General features: G+C 42.1%; 1 protein-coding gene across 9 annotated transcripts in view; it reads left to right on the top strand.

Annotated features, from left to right (window-relative positions):
• The window catches only part of SVIL (supervillin), a 133,474-nt gene that overhangs the window by 46,401 nt on the left and 67,384 nt on the right, over nt 1-19,689 (top strand). The window lies entirely within an intron of this gene.

The raw sequence follows: 19,689 nt of genomic DNA, 5'->3' as shown, positions 1-19,689 counted from the left end.
TTGGTAATGGACCAAAGTGTCACAAACTTTATTTAGCTGTTGCAGTGTGCCAGTTCCATCTGTGTTGTAGCACTTGCTAAAACAAGCTGACTATGGGCAATAATTGCCTGTACACATCTGATAAACTCTGTGGTTTGGACAACTGCTCTCTTACATAGGAGCAGCCTTTCAAGGGCTGGCTGTTGTGTGTTTGACTTGTAATTGCAGTGGCATGTAGGAGGAGAGAAACAGGAGGAGATAAGGGAGAAACAGTTTTCATAGGCTAGAACTGATGAGGCCTGTGAAGAAGCATCACGTCCACTGGAGGGATTAATGGGCACCCTGAGCAGCGGCACGAGGTGTCTGCTGTGCCACTTAACCTCCATTAATTGACCCAGATGGTTGGATCAACTGCAGCCTTGACGGACTTTCTGACTTGTAATAAATGTGCTAAAGAGGCAGCAGAAGTAATAGAACTTCTTTGAGCACTGACATGCCATTGGGTTTTCATAAATCCCTGGAAGTATAATGCTGGCAAATGAATATTCATAAACCAGGCTATTAAAATTTTAAGAGAACCTTGAGGGGATGATGATGTCAGATTCCAGAGTTAATTATAGAGGTGGTAAAGTTCTTGGCTAACTAGGCTGAACATAATCTCACAATAGTTTTAACACAATACAACAATCAGAGCGAGGCACAGTGTTGGATGTAGGTTCTCAATCTCTTAATATACTCCTTGAACTGAAAGTCTAGCAGTGAAGGGAAGAGGAAGTATTTACATCCAACTACTGTGGAAATAAATCAGCTTCTAGTGGCTGAGTTGCTGTTTGTCTTTTGAACTTATTTTTGTCACTGAATTGATTTCAGTTTCTGCCTCATTCACTTGTCATAAATTGCCCTGCAGGGTTGGGCTGCCCTGCTATGGTGGCTCCCTTGAAAATTGCCAATTGTTATATGCAATCTGTAGTGTTCATGAGCCTTATTACAGGGAATACTAAGACTTCACTACCTTTGCTTACTCAAGGCAGCAATCAGTTGCTACTGCATGTTTTGACAGCATTGATTAGAGCTCTAGGAGAAATGCCAATGCCAATCCCTCATATTTATTAGCTCACTTGGTTAGAGCATGGGGTTTCATACCCCATATGGGCCATTCAGAGTTTGACTCAATGATCCTTGTGTGTCGTTTGCAACTCAGAATATTCTGTGATTCTTCCTGTGGTATTTTGGTAGTGCAATGGGCAAAACTACTGAACACAATTATAGCTACCCTGGAATCAGGTGGTTAAAGCTCTAAATTGTGGGATCTTACTGAAATTAATGCTACTGTTCCATTTCTACCAATATTTCCTTTCTTAAATAGAAAGGGTGAAAAGAAAGAACACATTACTGTGTTTCTCAACTCAAAATTTGTACCACAGGACCCTTTTAATAGCACAGTCCATAGAAGGAAGAGGGAGAAAATAATTATTGGAATTTTTTTTTAGATGTTGTATAAAATTAAAATCTAAACCAAACTAGTTAATTTGGTTTGGTCAAGAAACACCTGAAAAAAAATGCTGTAAACATCGATGAAGCAGTTCTTAAATCCAAGCAAAAGGCCTGAAAACATCTGCAAATCTCAAAACAGGTTAAATTGATTCTGAAAGTTTAGGATAATTTAGAAAATCATTCCAACTTGCTTTGAAATTGAAATCTTTCTTCTTAAGAGGCAGCTCTTCAGCAGTCAATAAGTCTAATAGAGATGCTTTGTGACCACAAATATGAAAAAAGTCTTACATTTTGAAATGCATTTTATCAGAAATAATATTTCCAAGAACTCTCATCAGTTCTGAGAGTACAACAGGAAATTGGTAATATGATGCAATCTCTAATAATTTCTTAACCTCAGCTTTCAGCAGCCCTTGTTGGAGGGTGAATAGAGGCAACATCTGCTTTTGGGTGTAAAACACAGGCTGCCTTTTTGACAGAGGCCTTCAGAGTGCTCTGAGAGGAAAGAATATTTATCACTTGCCTGATCCTGAAGTTTGCATGATTAAGTAAGCATGAGGTCTTCCACACTGCTCAGTCTTGAGTCCTTTTCCTTCAAGAGGGACTTGTGCCACAGAAACTGTGTCCTGCCCACCTTCTTCCTGCTTACTAAAGATGCTTTAACAATGTGGCCTCTATACCTGAGATCTGGTAGAAAAATAAAAATATACATCTTCAAGTTGTATTTCATGATGGAAAACAAAGTTCAAGACTGTTGTGGATGAAAGGCTTTTGGGTGTCACATGCTGGCAGCCAAAGCTGTGCTGATTGCATCCATGCAGGAGACAGGAAAGTTGCTTGTCACAGAGGAAGAACTGAACAGATGCCAAACCTTCATCATAAACCTGTCCACTGGAAAGAAAAACCATGTTAGCTGGAAAGCTGGGCTTTTCCTTAGCAAAATAATATTTCAATAAGTATTTGCCCTTCTTTCTCATATTGACCAACCATCAGAGGATGGATATGAGTGGCTCCTATCATAGAAGCCAGATGTGAACACTGTGGTCTAGAGAGGTTGGAAGTGTGAGACTGGCTTAGTGGTGGTGATGTTCCACCCAGCACCAGTGCTGGGATCAGCAGTGAAGTGGATTTTTTTTTTCCTCAGTTCAACAGCACTGAGCCAATGCTTCAGGGGTGTAGGGAAAATTGCAAGCTAAAGATTGTGCAGAGTGTGAACTTTAACTCCTGGAGGAAAAAGGTTTATTCTGAAGAGGATGAAAGTACCTTTAAATAGATACCTCCTCTTTCTGTTTTGCTTTCATGACTTTTTGTATGGCTCCTGTATCTGACCTTGGCAATGCTAGGGAGGAGGAAGGTAGGGAAGAAAACCTGAATGGAGCTGGATGGAGTCTCTTTTCCAAAAGAAAAAAGAAAAATTTCTGAAGATATGTCAGCTTTTCTAGCTGAGTTTTTCCTTGGTGTGAGAGAAAGAAGAGTGGAGGAAGAAAATGCAGATCCTGATCTTTCACTTGAGGTCAGGTTATTTCTTCATATTCTTGAGGTCTGCTCTTCTCACTTGGTCTCCTCTGCCTGTAAGGTTCCTGAGGTCCCTGGGAGAGAGGAGTATCAGGAAGATGACTGGTCTCAAGTTTTCCTTACATTTATTTTTGTCAAAGTGGTCAGTGGCTGTGTAAAAATAGTCCCTCTCCCTGTCTGTGGGAAGAAGGGGGATGTGATCTCAAGGAGCCATCTTGCAGGTATTGCTGGGAACAGCCGAGTGCCAACACCAGTGGGGGATCTGCCCCAAACTCCTGCGTTTGGGTGCATTGATGGTGTGCAGTTGGAGTTTTACATAGAGTTCTTTGTCAGCACTTCAGCCAGCTCCTGTTCATGGCCAGCTCTGCCTGTGCCTTGCATGGCTGTGGCCTCTGCTGTGGAGCTGGTGCTTGTGCTCCAGAGCAGGTACACTGCAGTCCTGAAGACAGTGCTGTGCTCCAGGCAATATGTGCCAAGAGTGCAGCTGGGTGAGCCTCATCCTCGTGGGATTTGTATGGAGCTCTGGTCTTCGCCTCTTTCCTTTAATGATTAATAAGCAATTACAAAGGGGTTTTTTGTTTGTTTGCTTTTTCAAACCGTAAACTCCACGCTTGTTTTTTTTTGTTCAAGGAGCACATGGCTGTATTGATTGTGCAGAGCTGCCTGTCACTTTGCCAAGTTGTTGTTAGCTTGTCTGTGGCCAGGCAGCATCTATGAAAAAGCCCTGCCTTGCCTGCTCCTGCATTGTTTCCAAATAAAGGCATGTCTGAAACGGGAGTTCAGCCTCCAACTGCCGGACCTTAAAGAAAGGACTTTTTACATGTGGATTGAAAAGAGGTGATTTTTCTGCAACAAAATGCTCCTTCCCCACCCCCTTCCCTTTCTCAAATCGGGCAAAAAAGTTGCTTTAAAATTTAAATCACGCAAACTGCATGTTTTAAACTCACTCTCTCTCTGGCAGACAGGGAACCTAACCATCAGGAGTCACCTCAAACTTACTAAAATGTCCAGTCTATGTATTTTGTTCTACATTTAGAGCAGCTTAAACAGAAAATGCTCATGGTTTGGCAATTTAAAGTTATCCTTTCCTCACCAATGTGAGGAGTGGGCAAGGTGAATGAGTACCTGTAATGCAAGGTAGTAGTTTGAGTGACTTTGGTTTTTTTATTATTTCTTAAGCCAGCAGTACTCTTTATCATGGTTTAATACAAGTTTGAGGTGGCATAATAGTGTTTAGCTGTGTATGATCTAAGGACACAGCTAACATGAGGTTGTTAGGAAGAGGTAATTTATTAGACCAGCTGGTATGGGGGGAAAAAATGAGCCAAGCTTGCAGGCACACGAGCACTTCATCAGGTCTGAAATAGAAGCAGCAGATTTCAAGGTTAAACAGAAGTTATGAAAAACTGCCCTGTTTAATCAGACATGCATTGAACTGCCAAAGAGGAGCTAGCTGGTATGATATTCCTTCAGGGGAGGAGGGAGGGTGGGAAGATGATTGTTATACTGTAGAAAGAGATAAGGACTTCACAGCCTGTTAAACAGGGGCAGGCTATAAAACCAGTACCTGATGAGATCATGAGTGTTCTTAGTATCTTGGGGATAGGAAATTTTAGTTCTTTGTCCTCTCTTTGTAAAGTTTTGGTTTTGTAGGATTTTTGAGGATCATGATTGCCACATCAGTCATTTGTAAACAAATAGTTAGTTTTATCTAAAGGAACTTCATCAGACAAATTTTGTTTCAGGCATTCTTTTTCAGTTGCTTGCCATCCTTAGCCTAGGCTGCTGATTTAAGAAGTTACTTAACACCAAGTTCATATTGAAAAAATGGGTTTCAAGGCTTTGTAGAATAACTGATGCTTTACTTGTGCTGCTATCAGAGTTGGCAATGGGCTGTTTCTAAGATTTGAATTAGGTTGTGTTTATCAATGTGGTTTCAATACAGATCTGATGATGCACTCACAGTATGTACACTGTAGAGAGCAGAGGAAAACTACTTGGTAGTCTTTAACAAAACCTTTTAATATTTTTCTGTAGTGCTGTATCCTAACTTGATAAATATTATAGTTAAAGCAATGACAGATTAAATATGTTAAAGTAGAAGTCACAATCTTCTCGCTTGCTCATCTGACTTCTTATTGTGTTTAATGGGCTGTCTGTACAAAGGCTCTCTAAATTAACCTCTGTGTGTATTTTAAAGTTACAGTATCTGCCTTTATTGTGCAAGACTGACTTTCAATATCAGTTATGATGTTTAAAACGATTGATGCTGTTGTCATGGTGTCAGAGACCCAGGAACCAGGCTGTTCATTTTTCTGAGTCCCACTGCTGAATGTTGAGAGGGCAGAGCTGTTTACTCAGCTGGGTCCTGTTTGTATGGCAGGAACTGGATAGGTAACCCTGGAATTTAACCCAAGCCCTGGGTTGGTGGAGGAGGTCAGAAAAGCTTAATCTAATTCAGATAAATTACTTGCCAGGAAAGGGTATAGTTGTACTAGCATTTGTCTTTCTCTGCCAGAAGACAGCTTCCTCCAACCTGCTGAACCAACAATATGAAAAATGTTGTCAGGTATTGGGAGCAGTTACACAGCAAGTGGGAGAGACTGCAGCATCTTCCACGATCCTTGATGTTGTAAGATATCAACAAGCCATAGCTAAGCCTTGGCTTTCTTGAAGGTAGTTTTATGGAAACTTTTAAAGATTAAAGTATGTTAAAATATCCCTTCCATGGGATACTTGAGTTATGGAACTCTTTGATCACATGGCTAGTGTTGAAGCTAAGGTTTTTGTGGTTTGCTCTCAAATTTGTCAAGAATTTGGTGTAATTGGCTGTGAATGCTCTCCACCACTACCACTTTAGCAGTACTGCCAGTGCTTTAGTAACCTGTCTTATGAGTCCCAGGAAATGTCCTGAGCACCTACACTGGACAGCAGATCACCCTTAGACTCGAGGGACCAGTGGTACTGAGTATGGCCTCTCTGTAGCAAGTCCATAGGGAAGGTATATTGGAAGCTAAAACTAATATATTGTTTTAATACTTAACCAAAAATGAGTAGCAGTCTTAGACTGATATGTGGGGTGGAACAAGTTACAGAAAAGCTGTAATCTGACTGGAGCTTAATGGAGTGTGATGGCTCAGTTCTAACAGATAGGGGCTTTGTATATTGGTTGCAGGTTGTGTAAGTAGCTTTTATTTATGGCAGAGGTAGCCAGAATGCTCTATAAAGTTGGAATATGAGTATTTATAGGACTTCATCCTGACTAATTAATAATATTTGTGCTTGGAAAGAGAGAGAATTAGCTGGCATAACACTTGATGGGATTAAAAATGGAAAGAGGAAAAAAGTTAATTAAAGCAATTTCAGCTGATAGAAATGGGTTAACTGTATATTCTTCCAACTCAATTGGAAGCAAATCTGTTCTGAGATTATTTTTTTTCCAACTCCTATCTCTTCATGAGGGTAACTGAAAGGAAGCAAAAGGCCTGCTGCAGTCTTCACACTTAAAAAAATGAAAAATTCTGTACAGAGCCCTTGTTTGTTTGTTTTTCTCACAAAGAGAAGAGAGGATATTAAAGAGGAAAAAAGAGTCAACTAACAGAAGCACTTAAGCTCTGTAGATAAGAAAATAGAAATACAATGTTAGTTTTATTTTTGTGTAGTGAGGGATAAATTTGTTACAATATTTAACAATGTTTGCTATTGGATGTTCCCATTAAGGTATTTTCCAGAAAATTGTAATCATGGAACACAGTCATTTGCTTCACTGATTCAAAAAAGAAACATAACTAACAGTATGACTTCCACAGAGAAACAACTATTGAAACAAAACTTAAGAGCAGTCCACACTAAATGTAGATTTCTGGCATTCCTAGAGCTGATTCGTCTTGGTGTCCCTCAGTTTACTCCTTTTTCTCCTCCCTGACTTTCTGTTTTAATTTTTTTGAGATTATTTACCAAGTTACCTGACTTCTGCTGTTCTTTGCATTCTGATTGCAAGACAAAATGACAGGATAGGTGAGTTGTGTGTTTATTCTCACATAAAATGTTCTAATAGTCAATAGATGAAAAGAATATCTTAAAAAAAACCCCAACCAATGAAACATTTCTTCCTGTAAAACCCAGTTCCTATGCAGGTGTGTTTTATGCACCCACAGACCCTTGAAATACTAGAAACTGGATGCTCATACACTGTTCTTCATAATGACTTGCAAGAAATAATGATAACACTTAGCCAAAAAAAGCTCTCAAAAAAGGAGCCATTTGAGAACTTACATATGCCAAATTGTTTAATAGGGTACTTTCATACATATGCACACATACCCTTGAGGGCAGAAAGTGAGAACTGGACTATAAAAATGAAATTATGGTATCCCAGTGAAATCCCATATAGTGCCCTCACTAGAGCAGTCCTCTAGTTTTGTTCAGCTTCCTTAAATAGCATTTTAGTGCTCTGGATCTCCTTGGATAGGATTTTGTTCTTTTCCTGTATATTGTGAACTAATGCAACTCCTGGACTTAGTCCAGCCTGTGCTGACTTTACATCTAGACTTCGGGTATAAGCTGCTGATTATGGCTTCAAACTTCTCAGGAAACAAAAATAAAGAGCTCAAGAAAATGTTGCAGCTTTTCACAGTGACCTCATGCATGGCCACATGCTGTCAGGAATTTAAAGTTTCTTGTGCTGGGTTTTAATGCAGGCATACTTTCCATGGCAGTCTGAAATACTGCTGCAGGTTGATTTACAGCCATTGGCAAACAGTATCTTTACCAGATAGTCTGAATGGCCTAAAATGTAGCCTTCACTGAGCCTTATTTTTTTTGTTTACTTGACTATTTATGCACATGATCTTTTTTAAGTCAAAGCAATCTATGTGTATGCTTAATTGCACTACAAATTGTTAAATCATTTAGAGAAGCTGCTGGATTACTTAACTCTTCTACTGCTTTATTTTATTCAGTTTTTCCATTAACACTTAAAAGTCAGGCCAAGAATAGAAAGACAATGAGGAAAACGAGCATCTTGCTTGGATTTCAACAACCTTTGTATGAAATGTAGATACAGAACTTGATAGTAAATATGCCAGTAGTGCTGGTGGGCTGATGTGAAGTTCCCAAATGGCTCCCAGAGGCTCCCTGGTGTAGGAAGGACTGTCTCCATGCCATAAGAATGCCTTTCTGTAGACTCTGTGGGCAGGACACTGTGCTGACAAACTCGGTGCATGAATTTCATGTGTGTCTGTCCAGTACATGCTCTGTCACAGTGCTGAGGCTCATGAACGGCTGCCTTTCCTTGCCTGAATCACAAATTGTGGGCCCAGCCTTTATGGTGCATGTGAGGATGATAGAGTATTTAACAATGAAGCTTCTTAGGGTCCCTGTACCCAAAATTCCCCAAGGCTTGCTTCTCATTTCCCCTGAAATGCAAGGTCCTGGGTTTGGAGACAGTGTGGTGTGGTGGCAGAGAGAAGTCTTACTGCAGAACATGCCCCATTTCCCTGCTGGGGTTTGCAGCCCCTCCTGAGGTCCTAGGGACTGAGCATTCTGTAGCATCACCTGGCACAGGGCTGTGCCCCACTCTGCTAGGAGATACTGTACTGTGCTTATCTATGATGTTGATGGTTATACACTAAATTCCTCAGCAGGAATTTTGCCTCACTTTTAGACAAATACCTTGCAAGGCAAGGTATTTTTTCTTTGCCTCACAAGGCTCTAGTCCAGCACCCTTTCTGTAACTGGTTGTTGGTGTATTAACTGTAACAACCAATGGCCATTAAGACATCAAGGGAGTCCTTTCTTTCCAGCTCTTAATTTGTTCAAGCTGCCTGTCTTTTCTCTTTTTTAAGGGATGTCTCTTTCCATTACACATGCTTAGTGCCTCTCTTGAAACAGTGCAGCATTCCTTTGATGCTATTCATGGGACAAACAAGTTGACTGATGAAGGGAATTTACCTGCAAGAAAAAAATGTCCAAGAGTAGCAGCATGTTTACACTGTGACCTTCTGGTTATTGGCTGCTCCACAGTGTGCTGCTCAAGTTAAGCTTTGTGCACTGCAGTTGATTCACCTCTCACTAAAACAGCTCCTTAGTTCCCTGTGATCAGTTCTCTCCTAATAAAGTGTGCTAGGTTGGACAGACCTAATTTACTGAAATCTCCTGGAGAAGGAAAACAAAACCCTTCTCAAAAAATGGCTGGGTTTGTGCAGGAGATGAAATGAAGTGGATTAAGAGGGCCAGTGAGGGTCTCTAATGGGAGAATCTGCAGTGAGAGCAGAAGAGCCGGGGGAGAAGTGGGAATACATTTGGAAACACTGAAGAATAGAAATGTGGGGGGATTACCCATAGTATGGGATACAGGAAGAAGGTGGAAGTATACAAAGGCAGCAGAAATAAAATTAGAAGTGAGGGATTGACAAAAATGAGAACTGGGAGACTAAAAGGAGTAGAGCTGGGAATGGTGGTTCTAGTCTTGGGAAGAGGAAATTTGGAGCAAATGCAGCTGAGCTCCTCCATGTGTTAGTGAAAGCTGAGGTGTGACTGAGAACTTTTCTCCAGCCATCACAGAGGCCTCAATATTGCACCAGCCCTGGGGGCTGTTCCCTGTGTGCTCATGAGGTGGCTCTGAGAATCTGGACTATAACAAACCTCTTGGCTCCCCCAGCAACTGCCCTTGTTCTTTAATTTGTAGGCTGTTTTCTCTGCTCACTTCATTTCAACGAAGTCATGATGTTTTACTTTTGAGCTTGAACTGACCATCTGTAGACCAGGGGAAGAACACCTCCCCATTACCTCACTGAAACCCCATCTGTCTTCTCAGTGAATGTGTGCCTGCAGCACATATCTGGTGATTACATGGTGGATGTGTTTCCTCTCCTGTGACCGAGAGCTGGGGTGGCAGCTGATTCTTGTAAGGTCACTGGAGGAGGTGGCCTTTTTGGGGGACTGAGTGTGGAAAGTATTCTTCAGCCTTGATTTAAGCAGAGGTCTTATGTGAGCCATTATTCTGTTCTTTCAGCATCACCTTTCCTATACATGTACAGATTTTGCTGAAATTGCTTTTCTGGCCTATTCTTGAAAAATTCAGTGAGAATTTTATTCTCTAGCTCTGCACCAGTCAGGTTTAACTGACTACAGTAACTGTGCTTTGTCCTGAGCATTGAAAAAAGCCAGATTTCTTCATGAAGGTGTCTTCCCTACCACTTAGGTATCCTTTTGGGTTTAAAATATTCAGAACACAGATTTTAAAAAATGTTAATTCTACCCTTTTTCCCATCTGTAGCACAGGGGAGGAGATACTGCTGTATTTCCAAAATTCCTTTCTGAAACCTGTCTTGGAAGTCATAATGTCTGTGAGCAAAGATGAAAAATGGGAGTGTTAAAATGGAGAAAAGCCAGCTGTAACATTATCTCCCATTTAAAATTAAAACAGTGAAAGTATAAAAGCACTGGAAAGCCTTTGCTCATGGGCGGTTACACAAACTAAATTAACTGGTGACAAGTAAGCAGTCACCTGTGAGGGTGTCTGAGTGTTCCCTTCCAGATGTGCCTAGGTTTATTGAGATTCTCCTTTTTAACCAAGAGGAGAAGTAGTGTTCCCCTGGTACTTTGGATTTGTCACTGTGTATTCAGAGAGACTTGAAACTAATAGGTGAACCCATTTCCTCTAGCAAACCAGTTTCTTCTAGCTTTTCTCTCATCCCAGCCTGAAAGTCTGTGAAATGTGACTGATTTTCAAAGTTCAGGGATATCTTGACTTCTTCCTGAAACTCTTAACAGGTCTAATGCTCACACAGCAGTTCTTCTCATTGCTTGTGTGTTGTTTAGTTTCCTCCAGCATTCATTATTGATATTCATAAGAGCATATTGTGCTGCTGATCTAAGCAAATTCGACACAAAGTGAGTTGGCTTATTTTAGGACTTACCTTTGTGTAATCATGTCTGACTGGCCCTTTTTTGAATGTGTGTGCCCCATTTCTTTGTATAAGTGAAGCATATTTTGGGTGAGAACAGACTGAGGCAAAAGTCAGCAATTCTGAGCCAAGATCTGTGTGTGCACCTGGGTACAGATTCAGCCCAAAATGATAATGGCTAAGCTTACAAACTATCAGCTGTTTTTTTTAAATGTACTGTTTTAAGAGTGAATGGGCCATATATTTTATCCTTTTTAATTATAACAGTGTGAACCCCGGGCTCATAAGAGGAGCAGGACATAACTGTGATCATTTGGTTACTTCAGTAGGGTGATAATCATAGTTTAGTTTTACTCCCTGCGCTGAGACAATTTTCTAGCTGAATCATATGATAAGCACATCATTATATCTGATTGTATTAGGTAGGTATTTAAACCTAACAAGGTGGTTTTGATGAAGGATGGAAATGCATTGTCTGTACTGACCTGAAGGCAAGAGCCACTGTGCTGTCCCCTCGCAGGGGTCTCGTGGCAGTGCTGTGGTTCGAGGTGACCTGTGCCAGCTCCAACCGCAGAGCCGTCTCCTGGCTTTCCTCAGACTCTGCTGGGAAAGGGGGTAGGACACTATCCAAATCTAGCATCTTGAAATTGCCTTAGGAGTGGTGTAAAGGAGAAAACAGACTGAATCACAAGGGAAGCAGAAGCAGAAGGGGTTTTTTTATTCGGCCGGATAGCTATTTTTATGGAGGGTAAATCATTACTTTTGAAGCCATCTGTCTGAATTGCAGTGAATCTCACCATAACTGATCAAGAGTAATAAATCATTAAATAGTAGTGCTCAAATGAGTATCTCTGCCTTGCTTTCATCTATTTCCCTTGGTTCTGGTGTTTGACAAGTACCTGTCTTCTCCTTGCAGCTGTGAGGGTGGCTGTTCATACCTACACCGCTGCCCTACTTTCGAGCAATTCATGCAGTGAGAAACCTGATTATTTTTTCAGTCTAGTGGTCGTACAGTGCGCTGTGGTGGCACCTGCACTCCCTGCAGTTTCATGGTGCCTGCGGTGAAACCAAAGCGTGTCCCCCTGGGCTGTGAGGGCCTTGGCCAGCCGGGCAGCGCCGGTGGGCCCCGGCCGCCGCGGCCCTGCGAGCGCGGGCACGGCCCGGAGCAGAGGAGCGCTGCGGGGCTGCAGCTGCCGCCGGCTCGCTGGGTAAACACTGGGTGACCTATAAGCCAGCCAGTCAACTCTCGCCTGGCCTTATTAGGGAAGCTGCGGAGCCGTGCCTGGGGACGGAGCACGCTGGGTGAGACGCGCAGCCCGGAACGGATCCGGCGCAGACCCCGGGAGATGCGACCCAGCACGGCGGCGCTGACAGCGCTGCTGCTGCTGCTGCCTGAGCCCGGCTGGCTGACACTGACACTGCACGCTGCCTGCCAAATGTCAAGATTATGCTAGAGGTGGCTTTAAAAAGTGAAATCCTTTTGTGTAAATGTTAGTGGCTGTACTTCTGTTCCTGGCCTGTTTTTTATGTGCTTGGTTATAATCTTAGGACGCCAGTCCATGCTGTTAGTCCGTATACTGAACCCCTATGTGGGCCTTTGCTGAGAAGTGTGTGTTCATTCCTTGCACTGCCTGCTTTCAGAGGAATACTGGACTAAGAGGAACTTTTTTTTTCTTTTTTTTAAGTTACTTTGGGACTTGTTTCTCCCCTCCTATTATGTAGTTTTATGCCCTTTATTGGAAAACTGATTTTTACTGGCTAAAACAACTATCTCGCTTCCAGAAGAAAGGGAATACTGGTACCCACTGTCTGTGGACAGACCAGGACTAAGCTAGGTTGCTTCATACCCACCTCATAAAATCTGACTCACATGGAAGAAGCCTTTAAAAAAGTATTTACGTTTTTCTTTTAGCGTAATCTCCATAGATTTAGACAAGCAGATGCTGTGCAAACTTTCCCAGGCAGCTCTGGGAAGGCTTTTCAAATCTGACTTGTGATTAACTTCCTGGTACCCCCCTGAGCACCAAGAATGTTGGTGATTTTTGCAGGGGCCTTGGGACTGAATAAGGGCAATAAAGAGAAAAACGCCATAGCTGCCATGAATTTAAACTTGCTCTCTAGAGAACAGACTGCAGAACTGCAGCATCACTGGGTTAGCTTTTCTTTCCTCTTTAATTTTTGCTTAGCCATGCTGATTGCAAATTAAGCCTGGTACATGTGCTTTTTTCATAGTGCAGTGACAGTACTTGCTGTTGAGTGTCCTACCTTGACAATCAGCTCTTGAATAAAGCATACATTTTTCTTTATTTCTTTTCATAAATATTTAATTTTTTGAGAGAGCATTGCAACACGCCATAAACAGGATGGGAGCTGGGGTCATGGATTTCTTGTCTGCAAGGTTGCTGTCTGCCTGAGGCTTGAAAAATTATATTTCAGGGTAAGTATGCAGGGATAGGATGTGGCCTGTGAAATGTCACATTGCAGTGGTAAACAAAATGGGTGTTTTCCTTAGATGACTATCACGAAGAGCCAAAGCACTTTATTATAAATTCTTCCTTGGGGTATGCGTGCCTCTCTCTGCCCTCTTACTGGGCTTTTACCCACGTGCAGAGCTGTACAAGAGCAGCCAGGAGAAAACTCAGCAGTGTGACAGGGCTTTTTGTGGCACCTGACTGCATGGGGCCACTTGCTGCTCCAGGCAAGGAGACAGCCTCGTACTGATTGCAGACACTAGAAGTGTCAGAAGATGGAGAAACCCATCCTACAAACCTCGGCTGCTTGTTTTTGAGGGACACGAGTTGAAGTCTCCCAGCAGCAGTTTAAGCCTGGGGCCATCTCAGCAGCAAAGCTCTCATTCACTGCAATAGCAAAGAAGAAGTTGAGGCTTCATGACACCAGTGAAGGATGTCCACAGAGCTGTGACTGACCCTGTGCCTTCACAGTCTGAGCTGCAGCTGCTCAGAGAGCTGTGCTGTGAAACATTCTCCAATGCTGTTTCACTGCCATGTCTCCTCAAAGTCCTTGAGCTGTTTAATGATTGAGGTTGTCTGTGTTACTGGGAGAGGAGTTCCTGCCTTATCCTCCATTCCAGCCGTTTGTTCAGCGCAGAAATGGCTGTGTTCACACATGGCATCTTCTGTTACTGCTTTGGGCCCAGAGACAAGGGCCCAAACAGACAGGCATCTAGCCGTTGAACTTCCTTGAAGGAGCTCCTCTAATCTGATCCTACTCCTGCAGAGGAAAACCTTGGACATCTTTTAATTATGCTACAGTCTTGTCATGCAGTTTTGCGAACAGTGATATGAAAGATGGTGATGTTCCTTATTCTGCGATGTGTTCCAAAACTGAAAGATACCAAAATCTCCTTTTAGGAGATTTAATTGCTGAAATTAATAAGTGGGGTTAAATCTGAAATAGTAATCTGGAGATTGGAAGGGGATTTCTAGTGCAAGTACAAAAATACCTGTTGTTCTCCCTTTTCCCAGAGCATATTACTAAATAGCCAGTACAAAAAGACCATCCATATTCTTTCAACACATTTTGTACTACAAACCTCAGACCCCTTTAAAAATCTACTATTCAGCTTTTTTCATCTCTTTGCATATGACCTGTTTTAGAGTGCACTACACAAGCAATGCAGTGCTGAAGTCAAACTGAAGTCTTGTCCAAAACACAATCACTGGTCAAACACGAATCGTTTTGCCAGGATGATTATTTGGAAAGGATTGTATTTACTTTCCACTGGAGCGATGACACCATGTCAGGAAACTTTATCGTATTTTTAAAGTTCATAAGAATGGCCTCAATTTAAGAAATGAAAAAATACTACTTCCCCACATACATGGGGTTTGGATGGAGAAGACAAACCTGACTGGCATTGCCAACCCAGAATACATACTGTGATTGCAAGGTGGGCTGCTGGAACGTGACTTGAGCTTTTAAGTGATTGTGCTGCTGAAGTTATCTTCTGGGAGATTTTTGACCTGTCCTTCAGCTTTGGTCTGGCTTCTTGAACAACTTGGCAGGGATTGCTGGAGTCTGGGAGGAAGGGGAAATAAGAAAAGGGAATGCCTTGCCACTTCCTTTGGAAAGATATGCCTACATACCAAAAACTGACAGGGTGGCCTGGGGTAGGCAAGAAGCCTGCAGCCTGGGAGGGGAGGTCAGATGGACTGATGGAAAAGAGTGGTCTGATTTAGCCACAGTCTTCTGACCTTCATTCCTGCCATCATCCACAGCATCTCAGGTCTTGGCACAGCTCATTTTGACTGGCTAATCCAAGGATGCTCACCTTGGCCACAAGAGCAGTTGAATAAAATTCATGAGCTCCTTTAGATCACTACCCATGAAGAGTGGATGAAAATATTATTTCATCATTACATTTATACAGATCATTTCAGTTTTCTGTGCTGCTCAGATTCCTGTTTACCTAACTAGCATATTTGCAGAAAGTTTCATGCAGTCACTGTGGGTTTGCTTTCCTCTGCATTGTTGATTTCTTTAAAATTTTATTTTTGGCTTTTCTTCAAACAGCTGTCATGAGCTTCTTTGATTTTTGCTTTCATGATAACTGCAAGTCACAACAAAGTATCTACCTCTCTTTATCACTTCTAAACTCTTCTAAATATAAATTCATAAGTGATCAAAATTCAAGAGGAAAAAAGGTCTGATCTTGGTGGGACCTGGTTCATAGCTCCTTAGTGCTTTGGGGCTGGCAAGCCTGTAAGTTGGGAAGTGTTTTGCAAGTCGTTTAAACTGCAGCTTTGATTAGAGCTATTAGTTTTGCCAGACAAAAGGAAGATATTTTCCTTCTCTTCCTGTGGGAAGCTTCAGAACAACATTTAACTGCCAGCTGGTCTTTCATGAGCGGTCTCAGATTTGAAATGTATACATGCTTAACCTCGAGCTCTAAGCCCAGATGACTGCAAACTTAGCTTCCCACTGGGCTGCCCCCCTTTCTGAAGGCTGAACTGTTGTTCTCTCTGTGTTTGCTTATGTTGGAAGCTGCTAATGCTGAAGAATTAATGATGGCAGAGGGGGACAAGAGCATTACTACCGATTTGTAACACAGCCTTGATAACATAGTTTGGCTGAGCACACTTGTAGGTCCTGGAGACTGGGTTATTTTTGAAGGACAAACTGCTCTTCCTCCTCTCTTCATGAAATATTTGGATATTAACTTCTTTTCCTCTGGGAAAGATTTGCTCTTAAACCTGCTGTTTTCAAACAAGAAGCAAAATGCTAAATCCAAGACTTCTTTTTTTGATACCCTTGGTTGACTCTGCTGACTTCTGTTTTTTTTGCACCATTTTCTCCACTTCCAAAGCTGGTTAAGGGCCAGCACAGACTCCTCTTGTGATAGATGATCCCTTTTTGGTGGAAAGGAGGAAAGCAAGTGGTCAGTTACCTACAGTTCAGTATTCCAAATGATCTGTGTGAATTACATAGCATTGCTGTATTACCCAAAAGCTCCATCATCTCATAGTTTTAAGCAGTGTTTGCACATACCCCTCATCTTGAATCAACACTTTCAGATTCTGCACAGCAGCACAGTTTTAGTATCAACAGCAGTGCCAGGAAAGTTAAATCACAGGTCCTGTGCATGGAGCAATGGCTGATGGTCACCTTCCAACCAAACATGATTTTGAAGCCAAACTCTAGGTATTTTTGTGAAGAGCTTGATAGAGATTCTTTTTTTAATTGACTATGTTACTTTCCACTATAATATCTCTTTGGACCCATGAGGTGGGTCCTGGATTCTTGACCTGCCAGCTGTGTATAGTAGGAAAAGGAGTCCTGTTTGTACCAAAGCCTATCACAGATATTTCCACTTGAAGAGACTGGCTTCTTACTGTGTCCTGTAGGCAGAATCTGAACAACACAAGCAAGAGCCCATTTAAAAATTACACAACTGTGAAAGGAATTCCAGAGTTTTCCTGTCTTTCTGCAGCTCTCTGTGCTTTCCCTTCTGCACCTCATTCACCAGGACAAAATGCTGAGGATGATTTATGGCAGAGGAATGGGGGAGCCTGACCCCTCCCTCCACAAAAACAGCCATACCCCTCCTCTCTGTTGCAGGGGACATTGCCAGACAGGGGGGGTGACATCTGAGCTGAGCTCACCTCCTTTGTTAGCCACAAGAGTTGATCCCTTTCCTAATCATAAGATCTTGTGCCTTGTTCTGGCACCTCCTGAAAAGCACACCCAGCAGAAATAAAAGGGAATATTTACCAGCAGTTAGTTGTCAGGCTGGGTCACTTGGGGAGCAGGACCTAGCAGAGGTGCTGCAGCAGGAGGAATGATGGCTAGGACTGTCTTTCTTGGCAGCCTTGAGCTATTGCATCAGCTCAGCTGTCAAGTCTAACTTTTCCTTCAACCTTGCTAAAGATTGCAGACACAAGATTTATCAAATGAGTGGAGTTTACCTGAGCTTTATCAGAAACTTCCCTTACTGTGTACCAGATGAGTTACAGATGCTTAAAAATGCTGCAAAAAAGAATACCTCTATTCACAAGATCAGGTAAACAGTCTTCAGATAGGCAGGGTTGAGAAAAGAAGGGGTATTTTTCAGGAGCAGGGTGTCTCTTGTTGCTATACCAACACATATCCTGGTCCAGAATTTCCCCATTAACTGTTACCAGCAGCTCTTAGTTAGTTCTGCCCCATTTTACTTTTGTGTTTTAAGCACACCTGCACTTATGCCTAGGCCATAAAGCACCAGATTTTCATGTTAATTGCAGGTTTGGACTAGTGCCAACAGATTACATTTTTTGTATATATTAGGCTCAAGTACATGGAGGCCTTCACAGCTGGTCAGGAGTGCACAGCAGTGTTGGTTTGTGTTCTGTTGGTAGTGCTGGGAGTGGTTAGAATTAAACACGAGAGGTGGCAAGGTTACAGGCAAAGAAAAGAAATGTGGGATGTACCATCAAATATTTCTGAAGAGAGAAGGTTACTTGATGAGTCAGAGGCTTCAAGGCCATATTCCTTGTGTTGGGTGACTCTTGTTCCAGGGAGCTCTGGACTGTTGAAAGATCAGCTAAGAAAAGGTGCTTTGATTAGGTTGACTTCAACATCATTTATGGTTTTAAAAATAGATTAAAACAAATATCAGGTGCATTAGACAAGATGGAATGTGTGTTTTTCTATCCATTGCAATAACTTGATAGCATGAAGAACAGTGTTTTGTTGACCTAGATAGGCTAAATGCAATTTCATGATGAGCCAACAGCCATTAACAGGTTTTTGGTAGAGTATGTTTTTCACTTGTGGTTTTGCAGTCTCTTTCACAGCATAATTGTTCGTATCTTGTCTGTACATTGAAGTTCCCAGCACAGATCAGGGTTCTGTTGTACCAGGCATCACAAAAATAGGTAAGAAGAGTCAAGAACTTCAGCCTTGTGTTGCTAGTCTGCCTTTTCATGATCCTGACAGCCCCAGTCCTTTGGAGAGTTTTGTACACGTAGAATTTTAGACTGGTTTGGAATGGAAGGGACTTTAAAGATCATCTTATTCCTGCCAGGGACACTTTTCACCAGACCGGGTTGCTCCAAGCCCCATCCAGCATGGCCTTCAACACTTCCAGGGATGGGGCAATTCACAGCTTCTCTGGACAGCCTGTTCCAGGGGCCTCACCACCCCCACAATAAAGAATTTTCTCCTAATAGCCAAACCTACCCCTCTTCAGGTTAAAGCCATTACCACTTGTCCTATCTACAGGTCCTTGTAAAGTCCCTTTCCTGCTCTCTTGTAGCCACCTTTAGGTACTGGAAGGTGCTCTGAGGTCTCCCTGGAACCTTTTCCATGCTGAACCTCCCCAGCTCTCTCAGCCTGTAATAGTGACAGTAGCTGAAATCTTTTGGGAGGAAAGAAGTCTGTTGGAGGAAAGCTGATAGATGTCCCTATTTGTTTGGATGGGGTTAAGTGCATGGACCTGTTTCAATCACAGATTTAGCACTTCTTTGTGTCTGTGTTAGACCATCAGGTAGCCCTAGTGTGAGTGTCTGAGCCAGGGTTATTGCACCATTGCAAACAAATATTTCCAGGCTTTCAAAATTAGCTAAAAGAACTCCAACTTTTCAATCCAAAATCCATCAAATCTGTTTAATAAAAAAAAAAAATGGTAGCTAGACAGTACTTTAGTGCAATTTTTCACCTTCTGTCTCGAATTAAAATATTTGGAGCTGTGGTGTCTGTTCTTAAATCCCTACCCCCACCAGTAATTTTGCTCATATGTTATCCATAAATCTTGTCTGTTTTAAATGTTCCAACTAATAGTTAGGCAAAACATTTAAGCATAATGCTATGATTATCAGAGTCCATTTTTTGGCAGCCTGGGTGCTGTTTTTCTTAAATAAGCACTGCAGTTTATCCTGATTAGAGATATGAAGGAATTATTCCTCTTCTTGACATTTTTTCTGTTGTTGTTGGGGGTTTTTTTGTTTGTTTGGTTTCTTAATATGAGGATTCAGGGGTTCTGCATTCGTTTTGCAGGAATATAATGTGCAATTTGGCTGGATCTTTGAAGTGGTAATATTATAAATCTCCCAATCACCGTTGCCCAATCTGTTTTAGCATTCATGTGCCTAATTTCTGTTCGTAATCTGATTACTGGCTTGAGCTGCTCCGGCTTGCAGCCTATTGCTATGCATTTACTGTACTCCCTGGGACGCACAGCCTGACAGCTCCAGTCCTGTGCTATGAAAAATCTCTACACGATATTGCTAAGACAGGCCTAAGGGCTGTGCCTGCCTGAGAATTAGCTGCTATTGTAGTTTCTCTTTGCCGAATC

Source organism: Passer domesticus, chromosome 1 (genome assembly GCF_036417665.1).
Source record: "Passer domesticus isolate bPasDom1 chromosome 1, bPasDom1.hap1, whole genome shotgun sequence".
Classification (NCBI taxonomy): Eukaryota; Metazoa; Chordata; class Aves; order Passeriformes; family Passeridae; genus Passer; species Passer domesticus.
This window is presented reverse-complemented; position numbering and strand designations above follow the sequence as displayed.